This window comes from Taurulus bubalis, assembly GCF_910589615.1.
Source record: "Taurulus bubalis genome assembly, chromosome: 8".
NCBI classification, from domain to species: domain Eukaryota; kingdom Metazoa; phylum Chordata; class Actinopteri; order Perciformes; family Cottidae; genus Taurulus; species Taurulus bubalis.
In genome coordinates, this window is record NC_136596.1 from 24,337,688 (window position 1) to 24,347,858 (window position 10,171).

The window sequence follows — 10,171 nt, forward strand, 5'->3', positions numbered from 1 at the left end:
CAACATTTCTGTTACAGGGTAGAGGGAACCGCTCGTTTCCAATTGGAGGAAAGGCTAGGAAGTCCTTTTTTGATTACTACGGCGTGGGCAGCAGTGTACAAATGGGTATTTTGTCAAGTACTGTATTTAAGTACAATTTTGTTTTACTTTTCCTTTTGTGTTATTTCGTTTTTATACACAAAGCCGCCGGTATCAAGAATGTTTGCTTATGTGATGTGGTTATGTATTTTTTTAGACTTCCAAATATCAATATCAGTGTCAGGCTGTAATTGAAACATTCAAATGCATACTGTAGTCCAACTCTGCACAACTTACTGCACAAAGTACTTAAACTTTGAGTCAGCACACATTTTGTAGATAAAACTTCAGTTGCTTTCTTTTTAGTTGCACTTGTAATGGTCCAATGAAAACACCACCGAACTACCACTTTTCATATTTAAATGCATTTTGCGGCTGACATGCAGCAGAGTATTTGACTTCGTGGCATTTCTACTTTTACTTGTTTGGTTAACTTGAATATTTCGTCCTCTGCTTTACTTTGGGATTCTGAGTCAAAGTGCATGACCATAATTTGTGTGTCTGAATGGAAAATATGTGCATGATAGATGTAACAGCTGCCCTTTTTGGGACTTTTGAGTCACACACGTTGACACACACATACACACACACACGCACACACACGCACACACACACACACACACACACACACACACACACACACACACAGTTTTTGCCCTCTGGTTTGTTATGGTAGTTCTGTTTCTTTCATGGCTCTCTGCCTGCAATGCCTCACTGAGTTAAAGGCTCCCAGAATGAGCTGTTAGTGTGTGTGCGTTTGTTTGTGTGTATATGTGTGTGTTTATTGCTGCAGCAGATGAACGTGGTCCAGGCTTGCACTGTATTTTGGGCTCATTTGTCTGAGTGTGAAGGAGCACTGAGGGCTGCCGCGACACTATCAATATACTGTTGACATTCTGGCTGCAGCTGAACAACAGTCTGGTAATTACATCATGACTGCTAGTTTCGCTGTCCCTGAAAACATTTTTAATATTGTGATTATAGTTGAGCGTCACATGAATATTTGAATCCTTATGACCTCAAGTTGCACCGAATGCATCACTGGTTCCTCATTATTTAGCTCCACAGACTCTGCTCCTCCGCTGCCTTTGCAGTTCCAGGATTACTGGCAGAAACATTCAGCCTGATGGAGAGATTTGTCCTCTGCTTTGAAGGGGGAACAACTTTAAAGACGTCCTCTTCCGCGATGATGAATTCCAATATTTTTCAGACATTTTGCAGCTTGAATGACCCTTTTTTCGATTAGAGAATTAGTCAACAGTTTATGAAAATCACTATTAATTGCAGCCCTGATAGCATTCCAGTGCGTGTGGGTCACGTGGATTGGAGCCACCATTAGTGTTACTACTTAAACCTGTGCCTTTTCCGAATATGACGAGTTAAAATCCCAAATGATGATATTTCTTATTGAATCATTGATTATTACTCATTGTACGCCAAGTGGAACAGCTTTCATTTTCAACCCGGGAGAAAGAAAACCAATGACAGAGCGTGTTTGTTTCTTATGAAAGCAAGCGGCGCGTTTCCGTTGTCCTATTTGTCGTATTTTATTTTTAATGCGTTTTTTTTTTTATTTCCGTTGGTTCTGATCCTGCCACAAGATTCTCCTAGTAGAAATGTGTTGGGCCGCTGCAGAGCGTTTGACCCCGCCGACCTCCGTAGTTTGGGCTCATGTGACGACGAACCACAGAAGTTTAATTACGTTACCGACCGACATCATGATATTGTCGAGATAAGCAGATGACACAATGAAATAGGATGACTTATAAGACTTTACTATAAGTCGGGAAACATCCAGAATGCCCACCGGAAATCCTCTGTGGGTTGTTGGGTCAACACTCCCCTCCGCTTCCTGTGTAAACAACACTCAGCTGTTACTGAGCAAGGCATTCAGCCTGCTAAGTGCTCTAGTGGTTCACTGAGATGCCTCTCTCTCTGTGTTGGAAGTAGACACGAGGTGGTACTCCAGGAGGGTATTTCCAGAGCAACCCTCGAAGGGATCGGGGTTGGGAAGTGTGCCGGGGCGCACCTCCACTAAAAGTGTTTGTGAGGGCTTGTGAGGCGCTCTGGCTGTAACCATCTGCAGTACGCCTTGGGTGGACATATTTGTGTGTGCAGCAGCATGGGAGGGGAGCGAGGAGGGAGGAAGGGAGACGATTAGAGAGGCAGAAGTGGGCTAAGAAGAGACGAGTAACACTGCAATGCACACAGTGGATGGAAGAGAGAGAAGCAGGGATTTAGTGAAGCGGAGGGGGGTGGGGGGAAGATCGAAAGAGGACTCTGAAGAGAATGAGAGGTGCATGGAAATGGATCAGGGAAAAAAGGAGGAGAGTGAGAAGAACAGGAGTCAGCACGGAGAGAGAGAGATGCATTAAGGCTGGAAGAAGAGAACTGCAGCATTAGAGAGCAGATATTTGCCTCATGATGTTTTATATTTACGCAACCAATGTGTTTCTGTAGAAGTAAACCTGGATGTGCAGCAGTGTGACATTATACTGATTAATCCATACGTTTAACCCAGCTAGGGCTGCAACTAACAACTATTCTGATTGTTGATTAATCCATACGTTGTTTTTTTGGTCTATAACATGTCGAAAATTGTGAAAAATGTCTTCAAGATGTCTTCAAATGTCCACAACTCAAAGATATTCATTTAACTTTATATAATACTTTCATTTAAGAAGCTGGAATCGGATCATTTTTATTTTAAAATAGTTGGCAGTTATTTGAATCGTCGGAGTTCTCGACCCATCGTAGTAAATCAGATCAGTTAAAACCCCAAAACTAGCTTACTTTAATACTAGAACACTGGAGGAAAGGTATAACTTCTACTATTTGTAGAATCGGGTGCCTCCGATTGTTTCCGGGCTCGTGTGACTCAAACATTTACAACCAAACATTTATTTAAAAAAAATGAACGAGGTGGTTTAGCAGCAATCTAACGGCGCCATATCTTACATGCATATAGATTACACAATCATTTTTACGGGTGATGATGTTCAGACGTAATTCAAAACCTCAATAGAGGCTTTGAATGTAAAAAAAAAAAGACCTCCTGCCCCCCCGGCTGTGACTGGATGTCAGCTAACACTAATGCCAGTTAGCGGTAGCGGCACACCGGCCCGCTGTTACGCAAGCGTCCGTAAGCTCCTCAGGTTCAAGCAGAGGAGCTGTTGAGGAGGAGAAACTGTCACTAAGCCTTCGAGAGGAAGCTGGGATCAGGGCCATGTGCTCATCTTCAGCTCGCGTTGGAGCACACCGGTAGCTCAAGGGATTGACTTTGGGAGAAGAAGAAAAAAGCACCTGCTCCTTGTTGCATCAGTGCACTCACCGCCGGCGCAAAAACCCCAGAGCCTTGTGGTGGAGGATAGCGATCGATGGTGTAATTCCACTAATGACTCGCCGTCAGTCTGGTCCGTTTACTGATGTTGATGCAGCACTTTGAAAAGAATCGGTTTGAATCAACTGTATCCTTTCCAGCTTCAGTCAGGATGATGACTTGTCGCTGGCCTAGACTCTTGACTTGTGAAGGAGGCAAAGGGATGGGAGCGTTCACTAAGGAGGAACGCTGGATCGATGAGGCTTCACATTTCGTCGTGTTCGGAGCCGCCCGCAGTGCTTCAAGACTCCTTCGAGAAGAAGTATAAAGAGTCGTGTCTGGAACAGTTCAGATGCTAAATCTCTTTTTGGGCGTGATGGCCGACGAAGTTGGGTTCAGGCCTTCACGGTTCCCAGACGATCCGTCATAAGGACTCCAGTGAACTTTCCTCCCTCGCTGTCCGCTGGTCTGAATGTTTTGTAGGACCTAATATGCATGATGACCCGACAATGTTTAGATGAGCCCCAAAAAGCTGAGAGAAGTTTGACAAACGTGGCTGGTGTTGGTGGGAAACCTCCACACATGCTCACTGTACCGTGTCATTGGGTAATTTCCTGGTTGTTGTTTTTTCTCCACTTTATCCATTAAGATCTCCATGAAAAAAAAATCCACTGTGTTTTCCATGTTAGTGAAAAAAGAAAGAAAATCTGCTTAAGAAATTGCCATTGATTGAGCTGCATGCAGTGATGTGAGAGGCCCCTGAAACCTTCAAGGTCGTTCAGTTTCAGAGTCCCTCCTTTTTTTTATCTCCCACATTCTTTTTGTCAGGCCTCATTTGAAACTGCAGTGAGATGCTGAATGTGTGCAACAAACAAAAGCTCTTTTCATTCGGTTAGCGGCTTGAGATCTCTCACACACACACACACAGAGCCTGTGACTCAACAACTAGGCGGCTACAGACGGTACCACTGGTGCAGGAGACGAGAGAAAACAGAGACTCTCTGAACAGAGGATACATGAAAAATGATGAAATCTTTATGGTTTTGGCTGCTGTCGTTCAGGTAGCTTAAAAAGTCATGCCAAACTATTTATAGAGGCTGGAGGGTATCTCAATATAATAAGTATCAGAAAGGCCCACAGATATGGTCCCAAAGAATGGATTGGGGCGAGTACGCGAGTTATTGCACTGATCAGATGTCATGATGTCATTTAGCTCGTTGATATTACGCTGTATGTTACAATGTTAGCTAAAGCTCGCAAAATGTAATCAAATCTGACTTTAATTTACACCGGAAAGTCCATCAGATAGTCAAAGAAAGTTTTAGGCCAGACAACGATTATAGCAATCGTACGACATCCACATGTTGAAAATGTATATATTTCTGTTTTTAATGCGCTTGTATCAGTTCTTGTTATCGGCCCATAATCTACATTAAATTCAACTTGTTTGTTGTTGTGTTTAAGGTTAAGGTTTCTGTTTCAACAGTATTTAAATGACTATATTCCAGTGTGAATCAGGTCCTGACTAAATACATTTATAAAACAAGAAAACTGAAATTATTTCAGTCCAATTTGAGATTATTTTTTTTAATTTCTTAACCTAGATGCCAAGATGTCTTTTGACCTGCAAATGAACCAAACTTGGTCAGGTAACAACTGCACTGTATTTTGAAGAAATCCCTCGTTTTAAAATTCTGCATCCATAGCAGCTTTTTATTCTTTTTTTTTTAAGTGGATGCAAGGATGCTTTTAGTTTATTTTTCATTGAACGTATTCACTACAGGCTCGTCTTCATCATATGGTCACTGCAAACTGTTTCAGAGTATCACACAGGTGGAGAATACACAATTAATGCACAAGTCATTTTATGGTTTTTATAGTTACATAATTAAGTTGAATACTCGCTCATTAAGGAGGAGTGAGTAAACAAAACGAGTTCCAACGGACATGTAAAATAGAGGGGGGGTTGTAAACTTTTGGTATCATTTGATCAATTAGTTTTTAAACATTTGTAGCTTAAAATGTTTTCACATGGGAATGATGGGAATGTTTTAATTGTTAGTCAAGATGGTAGAAATCTCAACAACATGATCTCCAGATACATTTCAGTCCTTTTCTGCTCCATCTCCCAAACAAAGAGGTTGTCTTCTTCCACATTCCCTTCTACAAAAAGGCACACGATCGCATCCAATACACACCCACAGTTTAGTGAGTGTGGACTACATCCATCATAGTAATGGCCGTCTCCCTCGTCTTTCTCCGCCCAGCTAGGGTGTGCCCCCCTCTCCCGGACTCAGACTTATTCCTGGAAGTACAGCCCTAATGATATAAGAGGGAGGATGTTCTTTGTTACAGCTTTGGTTTCCTTTCCCCCCTCTGTGTGTGTGCTAGTTTCATAAATGGGTCAATTTCCCACTCTGCTGTCCAAAATGATGACGTACAGTAATGTGGGTTTTCCAAAGAACCCCGTTAAGGACGTGTTGGTGGAGAAAACTCAAAGCTACTTGGCTCTTCACCCAGAACCCTCAATGAATCCCTCGTTATCAGAGCATTGGAAAGAAAACCCTGGAGGCATTTCTCTCTTTTCTAGTTTTCTCATGTTGTAATTATGTGGTTCTGTCTGGAATTTCATAACTCTCCCTGTTGAATCCCTTGTAGTTCGTCCCATTTGGTTCGAGCGAATGTTCGGGACACTCATAAAGTGGCAAGCGTTGCTTTTCCCCCCCGAAACCAGGACTTTAAGATCCCTCTATTCAGTGCTTTAAATATTGGTTAATCTGATACTCGATTAAGTGATTTGAAACCGATAATGCTGTGAATGCTACGCCAACAAAAACAGTGAAAAGTTACTGTGATGTGTTTTCATTTCACCGTGACACAGTAAAAAAATGAGTTAATTGTGAATGCTGTTATCAAGTCGAAAGGCACATATGTGTCTGTTTTTTCCTTGGTTGACATGGTTACTTCTCGTTGTTTTTGACGCACTTTCCCCTCCCTAGATTGTTTTTGTGGTTGTTTTTTTCTTCTCACGATGGCTCGCCCACAGCATGGCTGCGCCCGATTAGCTCGCCGTCGCTCAGGGTTCCCTGATGTTGCGTGGGAAATGAATGAATGAATTCGCCCGGCTCCGCTTCTTTGTTCCCGTTAACCCGTGATCCGATCTGATCCGCTGTAATCTGGCAATCACACAGATCTCAGGGCCGTTATTGTTGACTTAAAGGAACAAGGACCGACTCTGTGAAATGGTCTTTGCCGAGAAGCTGAACAATATCATCTTTGAACTTTTACTTTCTTTGAATTTTAGCGTTCAAGCAGGGAGATGTGGGGATACGGGCAAGTTGTATTTGTGCATTTGTCCTACGTTCAGATAATTAACATAAATTTCCTTTGGCTGTGGCGTTCAAAACAAGGGCGCATAATGGCCGGTTCTATTCAATGGTCCCATTCAGAAGTTTCTCTGTTTCAGTTTCTGTGTGCGTATTTGAATACTTCAAGAGTCTGGCAGCCAAAAATGCGTCTGTGGAAGGGACTGCATTGAGTCCAGCATGTGTGACATCAAGTGTCGGCATAATGTTTCCTGCAGGAAAGTGACACATTTCTGAGGTATTTTTTGTTGTTGTTGCTCAAACTACTTGCCTTTCAGGAATGCCATACCATAATACAGCATCAACAGGGTGAACAGGGCTGCTCGTGAGAGGTGTTCAATCTTATCAGGGTCATCTTTGTCTTTTTTAATTAAATGGTGGAGGGCGTATTGTAATTATCTTTATTAGCTTTCCTGTCAGAGGTTAAACTCCTATCTGAATTGTTTTCTTCTTAAAAACAAGTCCTTTTCTTTGCCCAAAATCTCACAGCAGTTTCCCTGACATTGCTTTTGGAAGCTAATTAAAGTATTTTTCAAAAATTGTAGTCAAACCCAGTTCAGACATTTGTATTTGTCTTACCGTACTGACAGCTGCAAAGAGAAATGGATTAGTTATCAACTATTATATTACTTGCCAACTATTTTGATTGTTGATAAATCATTTTTAATCATATTTTTTAAGAAATAACAAAAGGAAAAAGAAACTGATTCCAGCTTCTTAAATGTGAATATGTTCTGGTTTAACTTTATTTACTCCTCTGTGATCGTAAACTGAATATCTTTGAGTTGTGGGCAAAACAAGACATGTTTAAGGATGTCAGCTTACGTTTGGGAAACACTGATTGACATTTTTTCAAACAACTAATCGATTCATTTGAGAAAATATCGGGCAGATTAATTGACGCTAAAAAGAATTGCCCGAGACTTTTGGTACCAGCGTCCCATTCAGCACTGAATCAACTCGACCAGCCTTCTTTTGTTTTCCACCGTCAGTAAAAACAATAAAGGGTGGAGGAACCATCCGATATAAAGAACTAGACAGCTAATTTTGTCCGCTCGGTAACATTTCCGCGTGAAAAACAGTCTCTGAATAATTTACTGACGTTACATTCTCGACGAGGATCTCTACAAGAATGGTTCCTAAAAAATGAAAATGAAGACATAAAGTAAAAGCCTGAGATACAAAAGAGACCTCAGACAGTTTTGCCAGCAGCATATGTTCATGTCTTGTCTGAACTCACATTACACAACAGAGCCTGAAGCTAATCTCTTAGTAGTTGTACTCTTGACCTGAACCATCACCATAATCTTATTCATGTCCCTTTCCACTGGCAGGAACCATCAGACTTCATTCAGTTACATTTAAAAGTATTTTCTTTTTGTACACTATTAAAGGAAATGCATGCATGTCTGGAAATATTACGACTGCTATAGCTTCGGCTGTTTGTTGCAGTCCAGTGCCTTTGTGTTATGTAACGTAGGATCTCTGACTTCCTCCTGGATGTCAGGTTACCAAAGCGGTACTCTGAGAATGCTAGGCTTTTTCTGGCGGCTACTACACAAACAATACAGACTGCACTCATCTATAGTCACGCCAGAGAGTAATTAATGGAAATATTTCACCTTATTTGTGCAGCACTTCTTCAAAACAAAGTGCTATACATGGGAAAATAACAGTTACAGAAATTCAAGAATGATCAAATCTGGCAATTTCTATCGACATTAGCCTAGCTAGCTAACGTTAGTAAACTCATAAGCTTAATATGAGTTATTTGCTGCCTAACTAAGCGACTTAACTTCTTAAGTTACAGTTATCAAAATGTTCAGGTTGTATTGTTGAAGTTCTGTGTTGTTGGTGAATATGAATCTAAAAAAAAGCTCAACAGCTATGATGGGGTGCCCACAAACAAAGCAGGAGACTCCCAGCTGCTCCAGTGAGTCAGCAAATATGCATTTTATTAAAAGGTATGTCATGCTGTAACTGATAATGGGCTTGCCTTCCCTCAATAATTTATAATTAAAAAAACAACAACAAAAAGTACACAGTGTAGCAGGAGGTCATTGTTCGGGCCCGTGAGATAAAAAGGTTGCGCTCCCCTCCTGTGACGGTGAAGCTGAAGCTTCCCTGACAGGAAATACCGTTCCACCCCTCCGTTTTAAAAGGTCATTTATCAAGAGTGGCATCTCAGTTATTACTCTGCTCCTCAACTAGTCCCACATCCAGACCTGTAGCCTCAGCTGGCCTTTTCCTTTCTCCACATGTAACAATAAAAAAAGGATGATGTTATTGTGCTCGTAAAGGTCCCATTAGCGTGCATATTGTTATCATCCATGTGATGTACGTGTCTCTTTAATGTGCCGTAATGTAACACCAGATTATTTTTTTCTCTCTCTCTCTCTCTCTAGTCTCAACCACACTTGCCAAAATAATCTAAATTTAATTTCAAATTAGCTTTTTAATGGGCCGACTGTATCTGGGATTATATTTCAGTAAGCAGGTATAATAGAGGAATTACTCTAAGTCTAAGTTAGTCTGGTCCAGGTCGTGATCCGCTGAGCAAACGAATTAGTAGCAAACTTTCATCCCTAATGCAGCTCATATTGTACTTTGTAATACAGGGGGAAATTAAACATGTTACAAAGGATGAATTAACTTACACAAGCCGAGTTTGATGAACCAGAGCCTGACAGAAATATCCTTCCATCTGAAATTCACTTGCACTGACGGCATTTATTTTAGGAAATAGTCAAACCTCCATAAACACACGATGAAAAAAGATTTGTCGGCGTCTCCCAGCTGTTGAGCTGCATTGCTAGCAGTGCAATGCGACGTTGTGTGATATCTCACACTGTGCGAAACAAAGCTTTCAGACTCTTGTCATTTTTAGATAAGAGTGCGACAGAACGGCTGATGGAAAAATGACTTTCAACATGTTTATCTTCTACAGCGAGCCAAATAAGAAAACTGTTGACAGAAGAAATGACATCCTGCAGAAATGCAGAGAGGAAAACATTGTCTCAACCCTTAGACACCCACATAGATCTGTTAGGGGGATCTTTAGTGTGAGACAGCAGGTCAGCAGTAGATGCCTCATAATAGTGGTGAATGTCTTCTGGAAGCTGGAAGCCTGAAGATTATTTTGAGATGCAGCCGTGTGTGTCAAATTGTTCTGGTCTTAAATCAGAAATAAGAATAAATTCATTAAAATCAGATTGGACGGCTTTGCAGAATAAAGGTTCATCAGTATTGAAACATTGCTGACAGGCTTGATGCATCAGAAGCCGTGTGTATAATTATCTGCATCTAGGTTTAGCGTCAACGTGTCCATGAGTCAGAATCACAAAGTGCTAAAAACCCGTCCCATGATCTTAAATCAACTGTTTGTTGACATAAACCAATAATCAGTTCA